The sequence below is a fragment of the Odocoileus virginianus genome, chromosome 26, assembly GCF_023699985.2.
Source record: "Odocoileus virginianus isolate 20LAN1187 ecotype Illinois chromosome 26, Ovbor_1.2, whole genome shotgun sequence".
Lineage (NCBI taxonomy): Eukaryota > Metazoa > Chordata > Mammalia > Artiodactyla > Cervidae > Odocoileus > Odocoileus virginianus.
In genome coordinates this window covers 8,187,784-8,215,373 of record NC_069699.1, presented here as the reverse complement: position 1 = coordinate 8,215,373, position 27,590 = coordinate 8,187,784, and the positions used below count along the sequence as shown (strand labels likewise).

At 40.4% G+C, this 27,590-nt stretch overlaps 1 protein-coding gene and 2 non-coding genes across 6 annotated transcripts in view; 1 reads left to right on the top strand and 2 right to left on the bottom strand.

The window, feature by feature from the left end:
- The window catches only part of STAC (SH3 and cysteine rich domain), a 354,063-nt gene that overhangs the window by 152,791 nt on the left and 173,682 nt on the right, over window positions 1-27,590 (bottom strand). The gene's annotated exons all lie outside the window — the stretch shown is intronic.
- LOC139031356 (U6 spliceosomal RNA) lies at window positions 126-231 on the bottom strand. The gene has a single exon (XR_011483830.1). It is a non-coding gene; the product is annotated as a U6 spliceosomal RNA (small nuclear RNA).
- Window positions 21,827-21,898, top strand: TRNAC-GCA (transfer RNA cysteine (anticodon GCA)). Its single transcript has one exon. It is a non-coding gene; the product is annotated as a tRNA-Cys (tRNA).

Genomic DNA, 27,590 nt, shown 5'->3' with positions numbered 1-27,590 from the left:
ATTCAATTATACACAGACATATCTCTGTCCTTTTTTTTTTCCACTCTTTTCCCATATAGTTTATAATAGAGTGTTGAGTAGAAGTCCCTGTGCTATACAGTAGGTCCTTGACTCTATTTTTGTATAAAAATATGGAACACTTCCCAAATTTGCATGTCATCCTTGCGCAGGAGTCATGCTAATTTTCCCATATGGTTCCGACTTTAGTATATGTGCTGCCGAAGCAAGCACTGGCCCTCATTCTTTTAAACTTCTGAGAATCTTCTAAATTGTAACCCATGCTCCTATGACAATTTCACATACACACTTCCCAGCCATAATTTGGTACAGGTTCTTTTAAATTTTTGGAACTGTCCAGCATTCCCTTTCATTGAGGAGAAATTCACTGATTTTTAAAAGATTTATATGTTACTGAGGTACATAAGTTTCATGTGTACAATATTATATTTCTACCTCCATATATTTTAGTTTGCTCATCACCTAAAATTTAGTTTCCATACATCACCACAGAGTTGATACCTTTTACTTATTTTGCCCTACCTCACTCCCCTTCTCATCTGGTAACCACCACTCTGTTCTCTGTATCTATACGTCTGTTTTGGTTTCGATTGTTCATTAATTTTCTTCTTCTTTTTTTTTTTTTTAATATTCCACACATGCATGGGTCATACGGTATTTGTCTTTTTCTGACTCACTTCACTCAGCAAGGTGACCTCAAGGTGCATCCACGTTGTCACAAATGACAAGGCTCATCTTTTTTGGTGGCTGTCTACTCACTGTTGATGGAGTCACATGAACAGGCCTGGACCTTACTGCTGGAGGATGAGGCTGGGTAGAGAGGGAACTCAGTCACTCAGTTGTCCCAGCCCAAACTGAGACACATCAGCCTCACAAGTCAAGCCTGGCTGCTGTCAGAAATTTCCAAAGATTTCCCATGTTTTTGTTCATGAGTACTGACTGCATTTAAAAGCTACTGTGTGGTCTCTCAAGTGTTCTAGCTGTGTGTGAGACACTAAGTTGATGGGCTTAAGTGAGCAGTTCTCATTCAGACTGTGAGGCAATCTCATTCACCATTGCAACAAAAAGAATAAAATACCTAGGGATAAACCTACCTAAAGAGACAAAAGACCTGTATGAAGAAAACTATAAGACACTGATGAAAGAAATCAAAGCTGACACAAATAGATGGAGAGATATAACAATGTGAAAATGACTGCTACCCAAAGTAATCTACTGATTCAATGCAATCTCTATCAAACTACCAATGGCATTTATCACAGAACTAGAACAAAGAATTTCACAATTTGTATGGAAGCATAAAAGACCCCAAATAGCCAAAGCAATCTTGAGAAAGAAGAGTGGAGCTGTGGGAATAAACCTTCCTGACTTCAGACTATACTACAAAGCTATAGTCATTAAGACAGTATGGTACTGGCACAAAAACAGAAATATAAACCAATGGAACAAGATAGAAAGCCCAGAGTAAACCCGTGCACCTTATTTTTGACAAAGGAGGCATGAATATACAATGGAGAAAAGACAAGCTCTTCAATACATGGTGCCAGGAAAACTGGACAGCTACATGTAAAAGAATGAAACTAGAACATTTTCTAATGCTATACACAAAAATAAACTCAAAATGGATTGAAGATTTACATGTAAGGCCAGAAATTATAAAGCTCTTAGAGGAAAACACAGGCAGTACTCTTTGACATACATCACAGCAAGATCCTCTTTGACCCACATCCTAGAGTAAGCAAATAAAAACAAAAGTAAACAAATGAGACTTAATTAAACTTAAAAGATTTTTCACAGCAAAGGAAGCAATAGACAATATTAAAAGACAACCCTCAGAATGGGAGAGAATAATTGCAAGTGAAACACTGACAAAGGATTAATCTCCAAAATATATAAGCAGCTCATGTAGCTCAATACCAGAAAAACAGACAACCCAATCAAAAAATGGGTGGAAGACCTAAAAGACATTTATTTGAAGTAGACATACAGATGGCTAATAAACACATGAAAAGATGCTCAACATCACTCATTATTAGAGAAATGCAAATAAAAACTACAATGAGGTATCACCTCACACAGGTCAGAAAGGCCATCATCAAAAAATCTACAAACAATAAATGCTGGAGAGGATGTAGAGAAAAGGGAATCCTCTTGCACTCTTGGGAGTGTAAACTGATACAGCCACTATGGAGAACAGTATGGAGATTCCTTAAAAAACTAGGTGTAGAAATACCATATGACCCAACAATCCTACTCCTGGGGATATATCCTGAGAAAACCATTGAATGTATCCCCAAAATGTTCATTGCAGCACTTTTTACAATAGCTAGGACATGGAAGCAACCTAGATGTCCATCAACAGATGAATAGATACAGAAATTTTGGTACATATATACAATGGAATATTACTCAGCTACAAAAAAGAATGCATTTGAGTCAGTCCTAATGAGGTGGATGAACCTAGAGCCTGTCAAACAGATTGAAGTCAGTCAGAACGAGAAAGACAAATATATATTAGTGCATGTGTGTGGAGTCTAGAAAGATGGTGCTGACGAACCTATTCGCGGGGCAAGAACAGAGGCCAGACATAGAGAAGAGCTTTGTGGGCACAGTAGGGGAGAGGGTGGGATGAACTGGGAGAGCAGCATGGAAACATAAACATTACCGTGTGTACCACAGCCAGTGGGGGTCTGCTGTGAGACACCGGCAGCTCAGCCCAGTGCCCTGTGTCAACCTAGAGGGGTGGGGTGGGTGGGAGACGGGAGGGAGGCTCGGGAGGAAGGGGACATGTGTATACCTGTGGCTGATTCATGTTGAGGCAATGCAGAAACCAGCATAACACTGTAAAGCAATTATTCTCCAACATTAAATTTTTAAAAAATCATAAAAAAAGATACGTGAGGCGTGTGGAAGCTATTTCCTGACTTCAAACGGAAGTCAGAAAATCTGGTTACTGTACTAATGAACTACAGGGATTCAAGCAAGACATTTGGCCCAAAGGGCTTTGGTTCCCTCATCATGAAATGAGGGAGCAGAATTGGGTCTCCAGGATTCTAGACTTCCTGCCATGCTGAGTCACTTTCCAGGTACTCTGGGCACTAGGGTTAGTAGCAATTCTCTGCTATAAAAGAAAATTATTTCCATCTTCAAGCTTATACTATTTTATTTAGCTTTAACTATGCTAGTTACTCATATACCAGTGATCCATTAGTATTTAGAAAATAGAGTGTTCAGATATAGAAAAAAATAATATTCCCACAATTCAGCTGTAAATTATGTGAACACTGTTAACAGTCCATCCTTATTTCTAATCACCTGCCAATGCGTGAGCCATAATAGACTTGAGTTCAATACCCTGGTTGGGAAGATCCCCTGGAGGAGGGCACGGCAACCCACTCTAGTATTCCTGCCTGGAGAATCCCATGGACAGAACAGCCTGGTAGGCTATGGTCCAAATGGTCTCAAAGAGTTGGACATGACTAAAGTGACTTAGCACAGCACAGCACACATGTATTAAAAAATAAATTTGTAAAGTACATATTCCCCTACCAATTGGTTTTTCAGTATCTTAGCACAGGGAGAGATTAAAGGGCTTCACTGTGTTCCATAGACAGACACCGTGTCTATGGTTCCACAACCAAGTTATGCTGATTTTCACTCTTATCAACAATGTTGTGACAAACAAGGCTGAATTCTCCAAATCTGAGGAATAAATATTTGAAAAGCAGAGGACCAGGCAGAGCTTTGGTGACGATCTAGTGCAAATGGTGAAAAGTAAGTCTATATTTTGATATGTGTCATTGTGACATCATATATTAGCCACAGGTTCCTAAATTTGTGTCTGAAGTGAAACACTGAAAAATTCTACAGACGATGAAACTGTGTAGACCCCCTGCCGAACCTGATTAAAGTGAGAGTCTCCAGGGCAATCCTCAGATGCACAGCGAGCAAAAGCTTGCAAAGATAACATTTCTTTCGTATACTTGTTTATTGACCTAATTAGAAAAGTGTCAGAGAACAAACCACTTTTAAAACCTTGTCCCCATTAGCTATAGATGATGAGAGGTCCCCAGACTCAAAAACACATTCTGAGATCAATGAAATGAGCATCCAGAGAAATAACCTCCTGCTTCATTTCCAGACAGGCAGCAGGGTTTCATTTTAGTCACAAAGAAGATTTAGAAGCCTGGCAGAAATGCTGGCAGTGGGAACTGCCCCTGAACACAAACCAGAAAATCTGAACATCTACAGATTGAGTGGCACATTGCTTCACAGATGGTCACAAGTGGTCTCACATCATACCCTGCAGACCTTTACCTTCTAATAATTTTCTTCATGCCAAAGAAATTTTGTGTACCTCACATATATCCAGCCAGGTACATTTTTCAATACTTCAAGTCAAATCTACCTTAAAATACACACACTCATGTCTTCTCTGTCTCTCTTACTAGAGTGTAAGGCCACTGACTGCATCTGGCACACAGGAGTGGTAAGAATTGTTACTGGTTACTATGTACCGGACATCAAGCTGAATGGGTTGCATATACGGCAGGTTAATGAGACTACTTTCGTCCTTCTGGAGCTTCTGTCCTTTGTTGGTTATCAGTGGGCAAGCAGCATCTGTGTTTCTCTGTCATAGGGATCTTCACAGAACAGGAAGCAGATGTTGTAGGCATCACTGGTTCTTCCTATTGGTTAGGACTGGAGCGCTTGTGCTTGGTATTCTGGATAGTGAGGGAAGAGAGTGGTGGGTGGAAAAAGGAGGGCAGGGAGTTAGATTGCTCTTCCCCAGCTCAAACCATTACAGGTAAGTTAGAGGGCCAAGTAAGCCAGAATGTGGGATATTTAATTTTTAAACCACAAAAGTCTCTGGCAAAGTTGGATGGCTGGTCACCCTAGATGAGATGACAGTCCTTCTGAGAAGGCAAAGCCTTCAGTTGGAGAGCTTGTGATATTCACCTGGAGACAGAGGAAGACTCCACATACAGGTGCTCCTACATTTGCCAAAAAATCTTTTGCTCTAAGTGCAACCCAGAGATGATAAGGAAAGATCTCTGGACTCAGAATTTCACTCTGTGGAGACACATTCATCTCCCTTCATTCCAGTGTCTGGGACCCCTGTGTTCTTTTGTTTCATCCAGTTACTCTGCCCCTGCTGCCTAGGAATTGCCCTGAGTCATTGATGTGTGTGTAGAATAAGCTTCATCAAATTGCAAGATCCTTGATGAAGTCTTGAGTGCACCCTTGCTTTCTCTCTCCGTTTCACATAAACTCTCAGGGGTAGCGATTGACCAGCTACCCAGCAGCATCGTCATTATCTGGGAAGGCATACAGCACCCCTGTCTCCAAGGAGCATGCCCTGGGTTCTTCACTCTTCTGTTCTTGCAGCTTTTTCCAGAGGGTGCAGTAAATTTTGTTTTGTCTTCCTCAGTCTTTCAAGTGCCTTGTTAGCCATCTTTGTATCACCAGTTCATTATACAGTACCAGCCACAGGAGCTCAATAAATATTTGGTGACATGAAGACATCAGAGAAGGCTCTAACCCTGATTTCTCCTGAACTCCTTGTTGTCACAGATTCTAGGATGTCTTCAGGCCCAGACTCCTTGTCATCTCTGAATGGCTGGAAAGAGACTGGAAAATAAAGTGAAAATAAACTTTCACACTTTAAAAGTGAAAGTCAATTGAATGGAGAGCTTTCATCTGGATAGCACCCCACCCCCTTCTCTGGAGGTGTATACTTAAACCGAAAAGACAAGATCTGGAGGGAAGAAGGTAGGAGATGAGACTGGCTTGATTACTTCTATCAACAGTACAGTTTGGGCCATCATACTAAGGACTCTCCAAATTTTGTTCCAAACTTCAGACAAGATCTTCACCCTCACTCATCAGACCAGTTGCCTTCAAATTTGGTTCCCAAGAAGGTGGCTCCAGGTCTCACTCCCTTGATTCAATCAGAACCACTCTATTTTTTTCTTGTTGTTATGTTTTACAGACTTAAATCAGTTTTATTGATGTTCCAAGTAAGATGTTTGAAACCTATTCTAAAGATGAAAGTCTCCACGCTGGACCATGACTGTGTTGTCCCTGGGAGTGGAAGTAGCTTCTGGTCACCATCTGTGCCAGCATGGAGCCTGTCCTGAGGAAGCCCCATAGCCCCCATCCCAGGAATGCAAGGGCAGGCCCGGGCAGGTGAAGCTATGGGAGAAGTCAGACAAATGGAAAGACACAGGATTTGCACAAATTCCTTACAAACACTGCCCACATGTCTCAAAATGTTTAATAAAGCAGAGCAGCACTGTCCTCAGTCAGACAGAGAGAATTCTTCATAAACAAGACTTCCGCTTGTAAATGCATTTCCTCCTCATGAATTACCAGTGAGATAGGCTTCCCATAGGGAAGCTCTTTGGATCTAAAAGGGCCCAACATTTGTGTCAGGATGGCTCTCCCTCTAATAACATTACAGTTGTTTGAAGAAAATGGGCCGAGACTCACTCAACTGAATCCTGTAACAACTCCCTATAAATGTTACTAGCACTGCAGCCCTTTCTTCCCTTTCCTGAAATTCTCTCTCAAACTCAAACAGATCAACAGTGCACATGTGTAGTAATTTAGGGATAAGAAAGTAAAACTATGAAATCAAATGCCCATATGAACACCCTCCTGTTAGTGCCCTGGCAAGGTGAGCTGCTCCTGTCTCCAACTGCCCATGGCTGTGGAGAAGTTCACGGAAGCCTACCTTTGGAAGCATCACCTCTGTGGGGCTGAAGCCCAGGATGCTGTGTGGGGCTCTGGGCCACTGCTGGTTTGTAGGACCAGCATTGGGAAGAAGAGCAGGACAGAAAGCAGGTGGAGGGCTAGGAGAAACAGGGCCCATCAGGTCCTCTGCCCCGACTGATGACCACATGTGACAACTTCGACCTTCTCAGAGTGGCATCCTCAGCTCTGGACAATTGCATATGTATGTCAGGAGGTCAGGAGAGAAATCTGCTCTTAAAAGTAGATGACTGTGGCTCAGATCATGAACTCCTTATTGCCAAATTCAGACTTAAATTGAAGAAAATAGGGAAAACAACTAGACCATTCAGGTATGACCTAAATCAAATCCCTTACGATTATACAGTGGAAGTGAGAAATAGATTTAAGGGACTAGATCTGATAGAGTGCCTGAAGAGCTATGGACGGAGGTTCGTGACATTGTACAGGAGACAGGAATCAAGACCATCCCCAGGAAAAAGAAATGCAAAAAAGCAAAATGGCTATATGAGGAGGCCTTACAAATAGCTGTGAAAAGAAGGGAAGTGAAAAGCAAAGGAAAAAAAGGAAAGATATACCCATTTGAATGCAGAGTTCCAAAGAATGGCAAGGAGAGATAAGAAAGCCTTCCTCAGTGTTCAGTGCAAAGAAATAGAGGAAAACAACAGAATGGGAAAGACTAGAGATCTCTTCAAGAAAATCTGAGATACCAAGGGAATATTTCATTCAAAGATGAGCACAACAAAAGACAGAAATGGGATGGACCTTACAGAAGCAGAGGATATTAAGAAGAGGTGGCAAGAATACACAGAAGAACTGTACAAAAAAGATCTTCATGACCCAGATAATCACGATGGTGTGATCACTCACCTAGAGTCACACATCCTGGAATGTGAAGTCAAGTGGGCCTTAGGAAGCATCACTATGAACAAAGCTAGTGGAGGTGATGGAATTCCAGTTGAGCTATTTCAAATCCTAAAAGATGATGCTGTGAAAGTGCTGCGCTCAATATACAAGCAAATCTGGAAAACTCAGTAGTGGCCCCAGGACTGGAAAAGGTCAGTTCCCATTCCAATCCCAAAGAAAGGCAATGCCAAAGAATGCTCAAACTACCACACAATTGCACTCATCTCACATGCTAGCGAAGTAATGCTCAAAATTCTCCAGGCCAGGCTTCAGCAATATATGAACTGTGAACTTCCAGATATTCAAGTTGGATTTAGAAAAGGCAGAGGAACCAGAGATCAAATTATCCACATCCACTGGATCATCGAAAAAGCAAGAGAGTTCCAGAAAAACATCTATTTCTGCTTTATTGACTACACCAAAGCCTTTGACTGTGTGGATCACAATAAACTGTGGAAAATTCTGAAGGAGATAGGAATACCAGACCACCTGACCTGCCTCTTGAGAAACCTGTATGCAGGTAAGGAAGCAACAGGTAGAACCGGACATGGAACAACAGACTGGCTCCAATAGGAAAAGGAGTACGTCGAGGCTGTATATTGTCACCCTGCTTATTTAACTTATGCAGAGTACATATGAGAAACGCTGGGCTGGAAGAAGCACAAGCTGGAATCAAATTGCTGGGAGAAATATCAATAACCTCAGATATGCAGATGACACCACCCTTATGGCAGAAAGTGAAGAACTAAAAAGCCTCTTGATGAAAGTGAAAGAGGAGAGTGAAAAAGTTGGCTTAAAGCTCAACATTCAGAAAACTAAGATCATAGCATCTGGTCCCACCACTTCATGGCAAATAGATGGGGAAACAGTGGAAACAGTGGCTGACTATTTTCCTGGGCTCCAAAATCACTGTAGATGGTGACTGTAAGCCATGAAATGAAAAGACACTTACTCCTTGGAAGGAAAGTTATGACCAACCTAGATAGCATATTAAAAAGCAGAGACATTACTTTGCCAACAAAAGTCTGTCTAGTCAAGGCTATGGTTTTTCCAGTGGTCATTGTATGGATGTGAGAGTTGGACTATAACGAAAACTGAGCGCCGAAGAATTGATGCTTTTGAATTGTGGTGTTGGAGAAGACTCTTGAGAGTCCCTTGGACTGCAAGGAGATCCAATGAGTCCATCCTAAAGGACATCAGTCCTGGGTGTTCATTGGAGGGACTGATGTTGAAGCTGAAACTCCAATACTTTGGCCACCTGATGCAAAGAGCTGACTCATTTGAAAAGACCCTGATGCTGGGAAAGATTGGGGGCAGGAGGAGAAGGGGATAATAGAGGATGAGATGGTTGGATGGCATCACCAACTCAATGGACATGAATTTGTGTAAACTCCAGGAGTTGGTGATGGACAGGGAGGCCTGGTGTGCTGCAGTCCATGGGGTCGCAAAGAGTCGGACACGACTGAGCAACTGAACTGAACTGAACTGTGAGTCAGCACCAAACTGATCAAAGGTGAATGTGAAAGGGAGAGAAAGAAAAAGTTGAGACGGAGTGTCTAGACAGGTGGGCAGAACCATCTCCAGCAACACCCCAGCACCAAGGAGAGAGCTTCAGGGAGGACCTGGGATCAGCAGAGTCACGTGTAGAGGGGCTGAGTGAGGCCAGGGCCAGCCAGGCTCAGCGCTGCCTAAAAGCCACTCCAGAGTTCTCTGAACCATTCTCGAACTCTGACTGCTCCAGAGTTCTCAGCTCCTTCCTTCCAGGACCCAATATGCAGCAGAACCTTGCTAAGAAAAGGCAGCGATGTGCAATGTTTGGCTTCAGATCCACTGAATTTCATTGTAAATATCTGATTCTGATTAAAAAATATTTGAAAAGTGGCCTGATCTTTTCCTGTTTACTAAATCAGTCCATAGCTGTTTAGCCTGAAACTCCCATGTAAAAAGTCTCTGAACCACATTTCTGAGTTCAGCTAAATTAAACACACACACACAAATATGCACCCACCCACACACACTCTGATATGAAGATATATGTACACTATACAAATATAGAGAAGGTAATTTTTTTCTAGCCATAATATCCATTATTACTTCACCAAGCTATTAAGATCATTTGGTTCTAAAATAAGAAAACCCTAAGTATCTATGTGAATGGTTTTCACAGACTTTGAAAATCTTCTCTATGGTGTATTTTAAAATGTGCTCAATCATGTATGCTTCCTCAAGTTACGTCTTTTCCTGCTTGATCTCCAGCTGAACATTTGTGCTCCTAGGTACACTCTTCCATAATTATAAAACAATCAGATTCAGGCTCTGCAATCTAGTTTAGCTAGACTTTTTAAAAGAACTTGTAAATTAAAAACATCTTAAAATAAAAACCAAGCATGAAGTTTCTTCTGCTATGAACTACCCTTTTGAGCTTTTTATAAAGAAGTCCTAGAGATCTGTGCCTAAACCTCTAGAGAATGGTTGTTGTTCAGTCGCTCAGTTGTGTCTGACTCTTTGTGACCCCATGGACCACAGCACACCAGGCTTCCCTGTTCTTCACCATCTCCTGGAGTTTGCTCAAACTCACGTCCACTGAGTTGGTGATGCCATCCAACCATTTCATCCTCTGATGAGAATGGTTAATGAATTCAGAACCACACCCTTCGCAGTTTTTTGCTCTCCTTTCTGCTGTCACCCGAGGCAGGACCCCTCTGCCTCTAGGACCCCTCTGCGTCCCCTAGTGTATTCATTATACCTGGCATAGTCCCAGGAAGGTGATGGATTCTTAATACATGTTGTTCTCCTACATACTGTGACTTTATTTATTTCATGCATTTGATTTGTTGGTCTATGGATCCTGCCTATTTTAATAAAGAGAGAGCTGGAGTAAAAATATTACCTTTTTCTTTATGGAATTTTATTAGGAAAAGTATAAAAATACCTATAAACTACTCTTCAGGATTCAAAAACCTTTTTGTTATATTTTTTCATATTTAAAAATATAAGGCATAAAAACATGACTAATAAAATGAAAATCTTCTCTTTACCCCCCTTGGATTCCATATACGATTTGCCTGTTATATACCAAATTCCCCTAGTGAATTATTTTGTTTCTGGGTTATTCATTTAGACTTACTGTTTCAGATTCTTTTAACTATTCCTCCACTGGTGATGTAATTACTGGTGATGTTTTAATTACTATATCTTTATTTTAAGCTTTGATATTTTTGCTTTTTGCTACATTTTTTAACCTTGAATTGCCATTTCTAGATAATGTTGTCTTGTGACTTAGAATAGTGATATTGATTATATGGATGAATCTGGGGAGAATTTATCTCTTTAACATATTGAGTCATTTCATTCATGAGCACAGCCTACATTTCTCTTTATTTGTGTATCTTCATTTGTCCTTTATCTCCTACCGTAACACTAGGCAATTTCTCCAATAAGGTCACATTTATCTTTTATTAGATATGTTCCCAAGTACCTTATGTTTCTTGCTCTTATTGTGAATGGGAACTTAAAAAAAATTACCTTTTGCTACTATTGTGTGACAAGAATGCTGTTATCTCCTGAATCGTCTTGTACTCAGAAAGTCACTTACTGGTTCTTACACTCCATGTAGACAAACACAACACCTGAACATACTTGTTCTGCCTTTTTATTTCTAATTCTTGTACCTCCCACTCCCCTACCTACTGCCTCTGTCTTACTGAATTGGGGGGTGCCCTTTCAAACTGTACATTTTCTGATCTTGAAGTCAGATGTCTCCCATGTGGGTGTCTGTTATGTCTGTTGCTCAGGTATTTTCTCATGTCTGTCTGTGAGCTCATTTTTAACAAGAGTCCTCTTCTGTGTGGGTTTTTTATGTGGGTTTTTGCTTGTGCAGACATTCCTCTTGGAATGACAGAGTTACCTTCTGAGTCATATCTCTTCAGGCCTCCTTTATAGTTCACAGGTTCTGGACAAGTTTTTGCATCAGGTCACTTTGTGCTTTCACATCACAGAGGTTTTAGAGATTCTGGATCCCCAATATCCTGGAATTTAGTCAAGAAACTTTGCTTTCTTGCTGCTTTCTATGTTTCTACCCAGTTCTAGGGCCCTCACCAGTCCCTGGGTCCTATCTTTGGGCTGATCATGTGACCTTTCATAGACAGGAACACACTGCATGACTCCCAATTTTTTTTTTTTTTCATTGAAGTGCAACTGATTTACAATGTGTTAGTTTCAGGTATGCAGCAAAGTGATTCAGTTATATATATACACATATATATATGTGTGTGTGTGTGTGTGTGTTTATGTGATGTTTTTTCCCAGTTCTTTTCCATTATAGGTTATTACAAGATACTGATTATAGTTCCCTGTGTTATATAGTAAATCCTTGTTTATCTATTTCATATATAGCAGTGTGAATACTATATAAAGGAAACAACAAGGATCCCAGATTTATTTCTGTAGGGAGCTCACAGAGGATTTGGGCTCTTGACTATCATAGCTCAAATGCATCCCTTAGGATAATTATTTTTTTAAATGAAAGCAACCTCTACAGTTTGTAACTGGTTTGGTTACTCTGACAGACCACGTGATTTTAGTTTCACTCACAACTGAAAGATTTTCTCTCTAACTTTCCAGCACTAGAAAAAGGTGGTTTCTTAATTTTGAGCAGGGCTTTCTACTTTAAATTTTTAAAATCTATTTCACGAGCATGTGTGTGTGTGTGTGTGTGTGTGCATACCGTTTTGAAGACAGAGTCTCATCAAACATCAGTTTCTTTCAGAAAATAATCTAGTGCCAGGGAAAAGAGTCCAATAGCAGAGACAAAAGGTACTTCATAAGAGCACTGCAATCTTTGCTCCTGGGAGGTGGGGCAGGAAGAGAAAAAGACCAGGATATTTAAAGATTTAATGCATAATTTATGTGCAGGGCTATTTTTGCAGGCTGTTGTAATAGCAAAGGAGATAAGAAGGCATCAGCAAAAATCAAACGCTAGTGGAGCTTTGATTAATCTCAAAATAAGTCTCCAAGAAAGAAGCCACAGGAATTCCATAGTTCCTCCCTCAACAAGTACGGGAAGGTATGTCTATTTAAAAGCCTCAAATAACTGCAAAGAAAGAAAAACAGGAAAAATCCCATTAGCCCTTCAGATGAAGTTACTGTAAACGTCAATGGTCTCTCTGGCATTGGTAATCTGCAGGATGGAGATGGGGCATCTTGAAGTAGAAAACTGGAGCTCTTTTACCCCAAAGCTAAAGCTTGATGAGTGCTAGGCATTTATTATAGGCAGTGCACAAATAACTTGTTGATGAGTAATAAAAAAAAGCTTATAAAAATCATTCAATAAATGAGCTACAACTGTGATCTCAGCAACACCTATCTGTCGAGTGCCTTCTGGGCATCCAGCCCTGCTCTAGGTTCCGGGTGTTGGGCAGCCAGTGAAATTCCTCTACATTCCCTTCTAGTTGTGAGATAATAAGCAAGTAAATAACTCTATCAATACCATAATTCTGGGACGTGGGAAGGGGGAAGGTGGAGAGTTTCTAGATAAGGAGAGTAGCCGCAGCCAAGGCAGACAGAGGAGCTTGCTATGGACAGAAAGAGTCGTTTGACCTGAGTCCTGCATTATGAGAAGTAGGGGGGTGGGGAGAGGAAGAATGAGATGCAGGAGGTAGTAAGGGCATTGGCCCTCAGATCAGAATAAGCCTAGTTCTAGACCCCGAGAGCAGCCCAGTGCAACCGGAGTGTGCAGGAGGCATGGGCAGATGGCACAGTGTAGCGTGATGGAAGACATGCATCTGCTTGTCTAAACAGGACTTGTATATACAAATCTGGATTTCAAGGGTGAAGCGTAGAGTTTATTAAATAACTGGAGGAAGGGTGGTGGGTATTTGAAAGACTTCCTATAGGATTCCTTTAAATAGTAACGTTCCTTACCCACCTAAAGGGAAGGATGTAATTCACTGCTGTTGTTTCGTCACTCAGTTGTGTTCAACTCTTTTGTGACCCCATGGACTGTAGTCTGCCAGGCTCCTCTGCCCATGGAATTTCCCAGGAAAGTATACTAGAGTGGGTTGCCCTTTCCTTCTCCAGGGGAACTTCCTGACCCAGGGATCGAACACATGTCTCCTGTGTCTCCTGCATTGGCAGGCAGGTTCTTTACCACTGAGCCACCACAGAAGCCCTAGTTGACTGTGCATGTGTCAAGTTGACTGTAGTTTCTTGTTGTATGTTTTAGGGTATGGTTATTTTCTAGGCTATGGACAACCCATGGGATTGAAAAGTTGTGTCGGACACAACTGAATGATTAAACAACAACAACAATGATGTTGAAGCTCAATGAGGTTAAAGGACTCCTCAAGGTCATAAACCAGGGCAGGTGTACAACCCTGGCAGATGTCAGTCCCCTCATGAAGGAGGGCTATGGGACAGGGGGAAACTTCCCTGACCCCCGCTCATGGATGGTGACCCATCCCACGGGGCGTGATGTCCCAGTCCCTTCATGCTTTGTAAAGGAAGCCATGGTCATGAAGGCAGAAACACACCAGCAGTGCCCATGACACTTGCAAGGACCTCACACGTCCTGTGTAAACTGTCCTTTCAACAAAATAATTTCAAAAAGATGGAAACATGAACAATATAGTTGTCCAAACAAGCAGTGCACCGAATGCTAGGCTAAGGACAAGGAGGATTTGTCTCTTTAAGAATTCACTCATGAAAAAAGAAGCACTTAGTGTTTGCTGAAATGACCCCACAATGTGTGAGAACAAGAGCAGTTTGAAACCTCCTTGACAGTCAATTTCAATAGTTTTAAAAATGTTCAGTCTTTTGACCCAAGAATTTTGCTCCTGGGAACCTAAGAAAATTTGAAATACTGTAAGAATGTTACTTACACATGAGTATATAATTTACAGCACTATTTATAATGCATGAAAATAAAACAGAATGTAATATCATCAAACAAGGCAAATGGAAGATTGCTCATGGAACTGGCTCTTGATGAATTACTGTGCTGACATTTAAATTAATCCTTATGAAGATGACATAGCTCCATGAAAAATGACCTAAAATGTAATATTTAGGTGAATAAAGCAGAAAAGGAAAGAATGAGCTAACCTTAATAGCATTCTAAAAAATGTATCAGCACATTTAGAAGACCAAAAATGAACATGAAGAAAATGTTAAAACTGGCAGTCTATACCTATGCTGCCATTTCAAGAATTTCCTTTTGTCACCTTGCCTTTTATTCTATTTCTGTAATAAATAAAACACCTTCTAGCAAATAATTTGTTTGGAGACCTGCTTTTATCTGGATGTTGGGAATCACATCCTTCTATCACAGTCCTATCTTCTGTCTTCAGGTCATCCTGTCCAGAGCTGTGAAGAAAGGGCAACAGAGGCAGCAGGCAAGGGAGTTGGGTTGGGGGTGCCCAGCATGGTCTACTCTTGCTCAGAATCATGGATGGATGCTGGTGGCAGAAGAACTTGAACTTCTTCTGATGGAGGTCATGCATCCATATCCTGAGAAACCTTCCTCCCTTGAAGATTACAAAGGAGATGTATCATGACAAAGCAGTGCAGACGGTCTGAGATGACAAGCCTTCCATCTGCACCTCCGTTTTGTAGAAATAAAACTCAATGCCAGAAGAACTGTCAGATACAATGGGCCAACAGAAAGGCCATGTAAGATGTTTGTTTCTTTGCCATAGATGCATCCAAAATAATTGTACTCCCTCTTTTCCTCTAGTTCATAGTTATCAGCCCCAGTGGGGTGAACAGTACAAAGCAACTCCTAATCTTAAAGCTCTGAATGCCTCACTTGTAATTGTTAGCAGATTTAGCTTCCAACTGATCTTGTCATTGATATATCTGTGAAAACACACATACAGACACAAAGTCTTGCAATGTACTGGTAATGCAGGATATTGCTCAGTAATGGGCTACATTTTTGTAAAAATTCCCGAAAGGAATTGAGAAATGTTGGAAGTTCAGTCATCCCTAAAGCCTGTAAAAGCAAGAGGTAATGAGAAGGGCTTTTACTCCCGCCACTCTCACCCCTGTATAGCCTTACGTTAGAAACTCAAGGTCTGTGTTGCTGAATATAACACCTGACTGAATATCCTCCCTGTCACCAAGCAGCACTCCAGGCCATCCACAGGCATTTGGTCCTCCCCTGAATACCCCGCTGGCCCAGTGGTACCACCCTTTATATGCCAGAGACAACTCTCAGGAATGTGAAGCAAATGAGGGTGAGAAAAAGGAAACTAACCAGTGCCCCCTGGAAGAAGCAGCAGCAGCAGCGGGGGTGATAAGAAGCCCACTGGGAACAGTGTGGTAAGGGGATTTCACATCTGCTTCTTATACTTCTTCTTGCATATGCTTTTTATAATTATTTCAAGATAAGTCAACTCTCCAAGAGCCAGGTACCATTCAGTCCAGTAGTGCTGCCCTAGATATGGTTCAACATTTGTTAGGAGCTGTGCTCAAACCCTTGCCCTCAACTGACTGAACTGACTGAATACCAAGGGAGAGGGTATAGGAACCATCGAAACAACCCCAAACACTGGGAGTTGGAAAATGTGGGCCCTGCTCAGAGCTCTCTTCATCCAATCTGAGAACAGAAATGCAAGTTAAGACTCAGAGAGAGTCTCTTGCACAACAGAAGGGACTATGTTTCCTAGATTTGCAGTGGAAAGGTGAATTTGTGAAAATTATTTCCAAAAGAAAAATCTAGAGAACACTTACTCTTTGTTCTCACTGATGTGTGGGATAGTATTGTTTATAAAATTAGAGATTAGGAGGGGAAAGTTACAAATAAAAGTTCAAGAATTAGAACGACCTTAACTTCCTATTGGCAAAGCTGGAAAACACTACAATGGATGAACGCCTTTAATATACTGGAGAAAGGACTTCCTACCTGGAATCTCCATCCAGTTATAAAGGTCTTGTCACCTATGTGAAGCCTCACAAAGGGAACCTCCCATATCCTCTTTTTGAGAAGGCTGCTAGCACTCTAAATAAAGAAGAACCCTGAAAACCTAGTCTTTGCGATGCCTTGAATGGTAGGGTGTGGGAGACGTCTTTCCTGCCTCTGGTTCCACACACCATTCTTCACCTCTGAACTTTATAACCATCGGATGCAACATGTCACCACCATTTTCACTGCACTATTTCCTGCACAATAGCTTTCTGAGAGTTCTGGTCTCTAAAAATGGGAGCAAGGAAAAATTTCAGATCCTTCAAAAAGTAGCAACCACTTTGAATCAGCAATTTCTGGTCTAGAAAAGCATCCTATGGACTCCTCACAGCAGGCTGCAGACACAGATGTATGAGAACCAACACTGCAGCATTGCTTGAACTGGTGAAAAACTGGGGGTCCAACCCATCACTGAGTTCCCTCTAGAGTAATTCCACAGAATGAAATTCTATGTGACAATGAAAAAAGGTGTATGCATAAAACAGACCTGCCTGAATGTCCTATGTTTATCAAAAGCCAGAGTTGCAGGACAGTAAATTAAACATGCCAGGGCTTTTCTGCTGGTGTTGCCCCCACCATCCTTTCCTGGGGTCCTGGGGACAAACCTGTCCTGAAAACTTCAAACTATGTCCCTGTCCTCCAGTTCTGGTTAGAACTCAGAAGAGACTAGAAGGAAGAAGCAGAGGGCAGACTTATTTCCCTGGTTCTCTGTCTGCAAGCTGGTTGGGTCCCATGATGTGGGCTTCTGTGGTGTGCACCTTCTCTGTCTTCAGGTCTAGAACTACTCCCTCCATTCTAGGGAGGTGATGGCACATGCTGTTAAAGTCCAAGGGGCCTGTGATTTTCCTTCATTCACGCTGCTACAACTTCATACCTAATTCAAATACTAAACTTTCCTCACTTTGTTTTACTTTGATGTGCTATTTGGTTTATGTTTTGACCCTAACTGGTACATATAATCCAATCCTATTTTTGACAACAATGCTTTTCATATATGGGCAGATGTCTGGAAAGATGAAACCAAACTGTAAATAGCTGTAAACTGTAGAAAGTAGATTTGAGAGAAGAATGATAAGGAACTATAACTTTTACATTACCTACTCCCATATTATTTGAATGTTTGTGATGAATCTATGTTACATTATATAAAATGAATTATAAATTTCTTTTAATGAACTACTAATTTAAATAACAAAAAACACCCACACCCAAATACAAAAAACAAAATCAGTAACTTAATTTCCTGATCAATAGACCTTGGGTTTCTGAACCACAATCTAACTACTAAGAAAGAGCTCATTTATCCAGCTGATTTCATGTTAGCAGGCTTCTGAATTCATAAAAATACGTGTTTCAAAGAATTTATTGATGTTTGTGGATATAATGGGGGTAACTCAGCAATTACAAAAGTTCTTTCAAATTTCCCCAATGAGGCTTGATGAATGAATTATTGTATCTCATGATTTAAAGTTTTACTTATAACTTCTGGTTCAAGATGGCAGAGTAGAAGGACGTGTGCTCATCTCCTCCTGCAAGAGCACCAAAATCACAACTAGCTGTTGAACAACTATCGACAGGAGGACACTGGAACTCACCAATAAAAGATATGCCACATCAAAGGACAATGGAGAAGCTGCAACGAGGTGCTAGGAGGGGAGCAATCACAATAAAATCAAATTCTACACCCACTGGGTGGGTGACCCACAAACTGAGAACAATAATTCCAAAGTTCTCTCACTGTTGTCAAGGTTCTGAAGGCCACTTGCCAGCCTGAGGACCTGACAGAGGGACTGAGAATCCCCAGGGAATCTGACCTTGAAGGCCAGTGGGATTTGATTATAAGACTTCCACAGAACTGGGGGAAACAGAGACTCTAGTATTGGAGGGCACACACACACACACAAAAAATACCCCTTGAGCTCACCAAGACTCAGAGGAAAGGAGCACTGACTCACTCCATAGGAAACCGAACCAAAACTACCTGCTAGTGTTGAAGGGTCTCCTGTGGAGGTACGGGTCAGCAGGGGCTCACCATAGGGATGGGGGGACTGGCAGCAGCTATCTGGGAAGGTCCCCTTTGGTAAAAACCCTCTTGGAGATCACCATTGTCCCAACCATAGAGTCCAAAGACCCCAGGGCTGGGTGACCTCAGGCCAAAAAACTACCAGGGAGGGAGCACAACCCCACACATCAGTGGATAGTTGGATTAAAGCTTTACTGAGCAAGGCCCTGCCCACCAGAGCAAGACCCAGTTTTTCCCACTACCAGTCCCTCCCATTAGGAAGCTTACACAAGCCTCTATGCCTCTCCATCAGAGGGCAGACAAAAGAAGCAAGAAGAAGCATAATCCCACAGCAACTAAAACAAAATCACATTACAGAAAGCTAATCAGCATGAAAAAGCAGAAAGTTATGTCCCAGATGAAGAGACAAGATAAAAACCCCAGAAAAACAACAAAAGAAGTAGAGATAGGCAACTTTCCAGAAAAAGAATTCGCAATAATGATAGTGAATATGATTCAAAATCTTGGAAAAAGAATGGAGGTAAAGATTGAGAAGATGCAAGAAATGTTTACCAAAGACCTAGAAGAAATAAAGAACAAACAAATAGATGAATAATACACTAGAAGGAATCAATAGCAGAATAACTGAGGCAGAAGAACAGATAAATGACCTGGAGGACAGAATGGTAGAAATCACTGCTGCAGAAAATAATATAGAAAAAAGAATGAAAAGAAATGAAGACAGCCGAAGAGACCTCCAGGACAACATTAAATGTACTATCATTCACATTATAGGAGTCTCAGAAGGAGAAGAAAGAGAGTGAAAGGACCTGAGAAAATATTTGAAGAGATAATAGCTGAAAACTTACCTAACATGGGAAAGGAAATAATCAACCAAGTCCAGGAAGCACAGAGTCCCAGGAAAGATAAACCCAAGGAGGAATACACTGAGACACATAGTAATCAAACTGACAAAAATTAAAGGCAGAGATAAAATATTAAAAGCAACACGGGAAAAATGACAAATAACATACAAGGGAATTTCCATTAGGCTACCAGCTGATTTCTCAACAGAAACTCTACAAGCCAGAAGAGAATGGCACGACATATTTAAAGTGATGAAAGGGAAGAATCTACAACCAAGAATACTCTACCCGGCATGACTCTCCTTCAGATTTGATGGAGAAATCAAAAGCTTTCCAGACAAGCAAAAGTTAAGAGAATTCAGCACCACCAAACCAGTTTTACAACAAATGCTAAAGGAACTTCTCTACGCAGAAAACAAGAGAATGAAAAGCCCTATCTAAAGAAAATAAACCCAAAACAATTAAGAAAATGGTAGTAGGATCATACATATAGATAATTACATTAAATGTAAATGGATTAAATGCACCAACCAAAAGACAGATGAAAACATGTGCATGAATGCACTTCCACTTACCATGTAACTCTGCCTGACCCCTCAAATTGTATGTAATTATTTTATATTGTTAGGTTAATCACGTTCCCATTATGGCTTGCGATTGTAATTGTCTTTTTTTGTCTGGCTATTGACTGTGAAAATTGATAAACAACTTTTACTATTGTGATTATGTAACTATTACTCAATAGCATTGTATCATGATTGGTCAAAAGAAAAATTATTCAATTTTATCTCTCCAAAACAACCATTTAAGAGAAAAACTTGCAATCACTTTTTAAAATCTAGATTCATATCAGAATTATCTTGGAATTTTTTGAAAAATACAAATGCCCCAATATTGCTTTTCTTTTTTTATTTTTTGCCAGAGCTCCAGATAGATTTCTAATGAGCAGCCTTGTTTAAAAACAACTGGACTATATGAAGATCTTTTACTATCTAGTTTGTTTCACCTTTTCTATTTCATATTCAGTGCTTCCATTTCATTTAGTTTATGTTTTCTAATTTCTCCATCTCTCTTTTTTTTAATGCTCTTTCTCAAGCCTTTATCAAGCATAGTAAAAGAAAAAAACTCTTGTATACATATATATAAATGATATGTATAATATATTTTAGAAAACATGAATTTTTGCCTAACTAAAAAATTTATGACATTTTGATTCTACTTGTTTGAGTTAGTATGAATAGAATGCTAGATTTCTAGTTTTAAAAAACAGATATGCAACAAGCAATAAAGTTGTACAATATAGCAAGGTAATTATAATCAATATCCTGTAATAACCTATAATGGAAAATAATTTCAAAAATAATATATGTATATATGTATAACTGAACCACACACACAAAAAAGAATTCTACTTTTTGAAATTTAGTAATGTTTATCTTTTTGCCAGTTTTTTTTAAATGTCATTTGGACATCTAATAACAGCATACGAGACACAAAATTTTAAATATATTTCTGTAGGATATGATTAATATAAATTAAATCTATTATATTTAAATTATTAATGAGACCATTCAAGATACTCCTATTCTTTTTTCTGCACTTGATAAAATATTATCTGAGAAATGTTAATATGTCTCACTATGATTATATATTACTTTCTTCTGATTTTTGCTTTATGTATCTTTGTTTCTTTGTTGTTAAGGTATCTAATGGTTTATGATGTCCATCTTCTTTGTGGATTGTACCTTTTATGATTAAAAATATTCATCTTTGTTTCATTTAAAATAAATTAATTAATTTAAATAAGAAGAAATGAGAGAATTTTTACAAAAACTAAAGTTTTACTTATATTACATCATATATCAACTTTCTTAAGATTTCAGTAACAAATGTTTTTATTTCATTTTCTGGAAGATTTTTTTTTAGCATATTCCATTACAGCATAATATCTGAAATTCAAAGTTATTTTTATGCTCTGTCTGTATTTAATTGGTGGGTTTCAGTTCCCCACATGGAAATTTCATTTTGTGTCAGGACTTTGGAATTGGAGGTTTTGCTACTTCAAAATATAGCACTTCCTTTGGGAGTTGGGGCCATTATAATAAAACCAAGTGGGATACAAGTTACTTTCCAGAAAAACCAAAGCATGTAAGAATGCATATTTTTTACTTTCAGAATTTTACTCCCATGAAATCAACACATGTCTAGTAAATTAGACATGTTAATTAGCAAGTTTTTATTGAGGACAAATTTGATTTTTAAAAAGGCTATATATTTGAGGGGGCTTCCCTGGTGATTCTTCTGGTGTTCTGGTGGACTTCCCTGGTGGCTTAGAGGATAAAGCATCTGCCTGCAATGCAGGAGACCCAGGTTCAATCCCTGGCTTGGGAAGATCCCCTGGAGAAGGAAATGGCACCCCACTCCAGTACTCTTGCCTGGAAAATCCCATGGATGGAGGAGCCTGGTAGACTACAGTCCATGGGGCCGCAGAGTCAGACATGACTGAGCAACTTCACTTTCACTTTCTTTCCCTGGTGATTTAGTGGTAAAGAATCCACCTGCCAATGCAAGAGACACGGGCTCGATTCTTGGGTTGAAAAGATCCGCTGGAGAAGGAATGGCAACCCATTCCAATATTCTTGCCTGGGAAATTCCATGGACAGAGGAGCCTGGTGGACTATAGTCCATACGGTTGCAAAGAGTTGGATGTGAATGAGTGACTGAGCCCCGCCCCACACACATATCCACAATCCTATTCATGAATCCATAGACCCCTGTTTAGGAAATTCACATAGATAGAATATCTATTAAGTTTAACAACATATCTATCTATTTTAATTAAACAAAATATAAAAATACAATTCTTAATAACAAGTAGTAATAAAACTATGGATATGGACAACATGATTAGGAAAATGAAAATCTTCTGGGTGAACTGTTGGGAATGTTTTGAGAAGAATTGAGAAGAATTTAATTCAATTTGAGAAGAATTACTTACTTTTAAAAATTTCATTGTTAAAGCAGGCTCTCAGGTGGTTTTTAAGGGGGGGAAACGTTCTTTCCATTGACCCTTTGTCAAAAGTATTATAGGTTCCCCCATGAACTACGTGTTTTCTGAAATACCGCTTTGCAAATGCCACTCTATTCATAACCGGAAGCTCAGCGTGTTCCTTAGAGCTGAATTCTAGTTGGCAAGGCTTCAATTTTTCTAATTCCTCACCAATAGAAGTTTGTTTTTAAATTCTCATTAGGCCACAGCAGGTCTTTGAGGCCACAGGTTAAAACTCATTAAGGTTCTGGAACACAAATGCTTAGTTTCTTGTTTTTTAATTGCCAATTTCAACTTCTTTATGGCAGGTTACCTGGGGCTCAAATTTTATTTCCGGAATGGTCCTTTGAGTCACCAAACCCTGGGACATCCCTGAGCAAGAAATGCTATCGCGTAAAGAACAAGCAAATTTAACACGACAAATAACTTGTGCAGCCTAGCATAAAAAATCTGCATAGGTATATGCATGTATTTAAATGCATATAGCTACATCTATTTATAAAATGCTGAAGCCTGCAACAACAAGTTGGGAAATTAACTCTTGACAGGATTTATGCTGATTGGTGATTTGGATTCGGCACTTACACTTGTAGTCCATAACTTATTTACCCTTTCATGCTAAACATGGCAGGAACTGCTTTTACTTCTTCAACTTTCCAGACCTGTTTCCCCCAACTGTCTGGAAAGTTTATATGGTAATTTTTCCTTAAAGAATTTTTATAGTTCAATTACATTCTTAATGCCAATGATACTAATATGTAGAACAAACACAGACATCCTTGCTTCACGGCCCCAACCTTTCTCTTTTCATCGATAACCCTGTGATATAAGTGTGCCAGTCCCTTTTCTTGTACTTCATGTTTATAAATGTCTTTCTATTTTCCCTCATCAACAGTATTGCACTGCATCTGTTTTTCAGAGGCATACATGTTCACTTAGCAGCATAAGTAGGGAACATTTTGATGTTACTAAATTATATTTATGTCATGATTTTAATGGGAATAAATACTCAGTTGGATGGATATTGCATAGCTAAACATTCCCTTTCTGAGGGGCATTAAAGTTGTTTCCATTATTCCATTATGTACAATTCCACAATAAACATCTCTGACTGTATAACTATATGCACGTGGGGTAGCCTGGGCTGGCTTCATGGATGGGCAATGTTTGCACAAGGCTGTGTGCTCAGAAGAGGGCCCTGTCTGGTTTAATGCTTTGTTGTTACTGACTTGAAATTCTTGATTATTTTTGAACAAGGGTCCTGCATTTTCCTTTTGCACTGAGCCCTATAATTTAAATAGCCAATCAGATGGTGGTCTTTTTGAAAGATCAGAATAAAATTTCTAGGTCAAGGTGTGTGTATGTATTATATTTTGTTAGGTCCTGTCCAACTGCCCTCTCCTCTAATACTGCACTAACAGAATGTGAGATAGTTCCTGTTCACAAGACAACTTTTTTTGGCCAATACAATGCACACACACACAAAAAAAGCATTTCATTGGTAGTTAGCATTTCATTTGTTTGTTAATATTTCACTGTTATTTAACCTGTTTTCCCTGAATAGTGGAGTTGAGATCAAAATAGGGTTGGATGAATAGTTTTTGACCCTATTGTTTCACTTTTTCTTCTACCTTTCAAGCATTTTCACCTTGTGATGCTTGTTGAAGAGCACACCAACTACCCTGGGAGGAACTGGAAATTCCAGCCACTGTGAGTACAGACCTGTGGGAGGTAGTCCTGGAGGACGGTTGTATGGGCACTGGTTACTGAGATCAGACCTGCTTTTGTGTCCGTTTTCACCGTAACCTTGGACAAGGCCCCTCATTTTTCTGAGCCTCAGTTTTCTCATCTACCAAATAGGAATAATTATAACCCAGACCTCAAATGGCTGTTGGATTAAATGAAATAACTTATACATGGGCCATTCTGACTAGTGTTAGGTGTTACCTCACTGTAGTTTTGATTTGCATTTCTCTAATGATGAGTGGAGGAAATGGCAACCCACTCCAGTACTTGCCTGGAGAATCCCATGGACGGAGGAGCCTGGTAGGCTACAGTCCACGGGGTTGCAAAGAGTTGGACACGACTGAGCGACTTCACTTCACTTTCACTTAATGATGAGTGAGGTTGAGCATCTTTTCATGTGTGTGTTGGCTATGTGTATGTCTTCTTTGGAGAAATGTCTGTTTAGGTCTTCTGTTCATTTTTGATTGGGTTGTTTGTTTTTCTGGTATTGAGTTCCATAAACTGTGTGTCTATTTTGGAGACATATAATGGAATATTACTCAGCCACAAAAAGGAATGCATTTGAGTCAGTTCTAGTGAGGTAGATGAACCTAGATCCTCTTATACTGAGTGAAGTCAGTCAGAACAAGAAAAACAAATATCATATAGTAACGCATATATGTGGAATCTAGGAAAATAGTACCGATGAACTAATTTTCAGGGCAAGAACACAGGTGCAGACAGAGAGAAGAGACTTGGGGACTCAGTGCGGGAAGGAGAGAGCGGGACGAACTGAGAGAGTGGCACTGAAACACACATTAGCATATATAGAGCAGCCAGCCAATGGGGGGCCGCTGTAGGACACCGGAGCCAACGTGGTACCCTGTGACAACCCAGAGGGGTGCGATGGGGTAGCGGGTGGGAGGGCGGTTCAAGAGCGAGGGGACATATGTATACTTATGACTGACACACAGTGTCGTGTGGCAGAAACCAACACTACATTGTAAGGCATTTATCCTCCAATTAAAAATAAATTTAAAAAATTGTACATGGGGCTGGCTCTTTCTTAAGGCCCATAGGCATAAGCAATCTTTCTCTTCTACTCACTCTCAAAACAGCTAAAATTCTTACCACCTCTAGAAAATACAGGGAAAAGCAAATGCACATTCATCTCAGAAATAAACAAAATCTCATTTTTACCTGTGATGACATTTATAGATACTGGAAAATTTTCATATACCTCCTAGATGAAGGTTATAACCCAACAAGTCTTTTTTAAGAAGGGCTGGAGGGGTGGGGGACCCAGGAACATGCATTTTGATAAGCATTTCAGGGGATTCTAATGCAGGTGGCTGATGCAACACACTTGGGAAATGCTGTCCTTGGAGCTGAATTTAAACTAATGTTTCTGATGCTGTTTAATTAAAAGACAGTAATAAAAATAAGTAATTGCTTTAGAGCTGCTCAAGTTTGCCTTTCCAGGTAAATGAGCAGATCTTCGTGCCTCTCCTCACCACCTGTCTTCTTCCCGTCCCTACAATACTTATACTCTAGATATTCCAGATCTTACACATTCATACTTCTGCTCACACTGTTTTCTTTCCTGGAATGTACGCTCCTACTCATGCCTTAAGGCCCTACTGAAAAACCTCGTTCCCTCTGGGGGTGTCTACCGCCACACTCAGGTGGAATCCCGGGCTTCCCTCTTCGTGTCTTCATGGCACACTTGTCCTCTGAATGAGTCTTTGTTTATATGACTACTGTTTCAGGGTTAAGCTGTGGCCTCCTTAAGGCCAGAGACCACAGCTTGTTCATTTTTGTATTTTCAGCGTCTGATGCAGATGATTCCCGCTGATATGCCATCTTTCTCCAACTGTGTGTGTGCATCTATTTCCCACTTCCACAACTGGAGTCCTGGAATCTCCTCCACAGGCTCTGATCATTCCTTTCATGGTTTCTCATTCTCTGACGAATGCTTACATGCAGACAAGCTTCTTCCCACCAAATGGATTTTGCACCTGCCATTCCTTTTGCCAAGAAAGTTCTGCCTGTAGATCTTCATGCAGCTTATTTTCTTCTCTTATTCAATTCAGTCTCTGTTCAGACTGTCCTCGAGAAGAAAGTTACTGACCACCCATTCCAAACCCATCACCAACCCATAGGTCACTCTGTTATCTTGGCCTGATTAATTTACTATATTTACTGGTACTCCTCATCATCTGAAAATCTCCTGGGTGTACATGCACTTCTTTCCAGTCTGACTTAGACATGGTATTGCCATGGTGGTGCCAGTGCTAAAGAACCCGCCTGCCTATGCAGGAGACACAAGAGTCGTGGGTTTGATCCCGGGGTTGGGAAGATCCCCTGGAGTAGGAAATGGCAATTCACTCCAGGATTCTTGCCTGTAAAATTCCATGGGCAGAGGAGCCTGGCGATGGGGTCACAGAAAGTCAGACATGACTGAGAATGCATGCACGAAAAATAGAGAAGAGCCCTATTCATTTTTGCAACCTTGGCATGAAACGAATACCTGGCATAGACAGTGGACGTTTGCATTTTATTGAATCAGTAATGCTTGCCTTTTTATGGACTGAAAGCCAAGGAGTGGTCAAGTCTCCAGAAGAGTCGTTGCAGACACTGTTGGTGCCCAGCCAGCCTTCCCTTAACGACAACCCGCCCCTCTGACTTCCTTAGTGTTGGCAGTTAAAGCTGCCTCTTCTCTGAAGACTGGGAGTGCCCTGAACAGGGGACTCTGCACCTCTTTTCCTGGGGCTGACGGTAGTCAACGACTGATGGGTATGGGTGTACAAAAGGACAGCACTTGCTTCCGGGCAGGGAGACCTATGCAGTGTGATTATGCACCACAGCCTCCTACGGAAGAGGACAAATGTAGGGTTTCCAGAGATGATGTCTTCACTCAGTTCCCTTTCTTCCCTTCCATTATTCTCTCCTTCCTTTTCTTACAGATTCATCTTGAGAGCTCATCCTCAATAAATCACTGGTATCTGCCTCCCTGTCTCAGGCTCTGCTCCTAGTGAGTCCATTCCATGACACTGGTGTTCCTTGGAGGAATATAGGACCAAAAATCTATGTCTCTATTCCTCAGGGGGCAGGAAAATAAAGAGCTAGTCACAGATACATCAGGAAGACAAACCTGAGGTGAAACAATAATAGATTTAGGATTGGATACTATTCATGTCCCGCTGACCAAATTCCCTACCCAAAGTGAAATAAAGCAAATCTGATTCCCAGTTTTTTACTCTGGCCTCCAGTATCAATTACCAGACTGATTCAATAAAAACTATATGT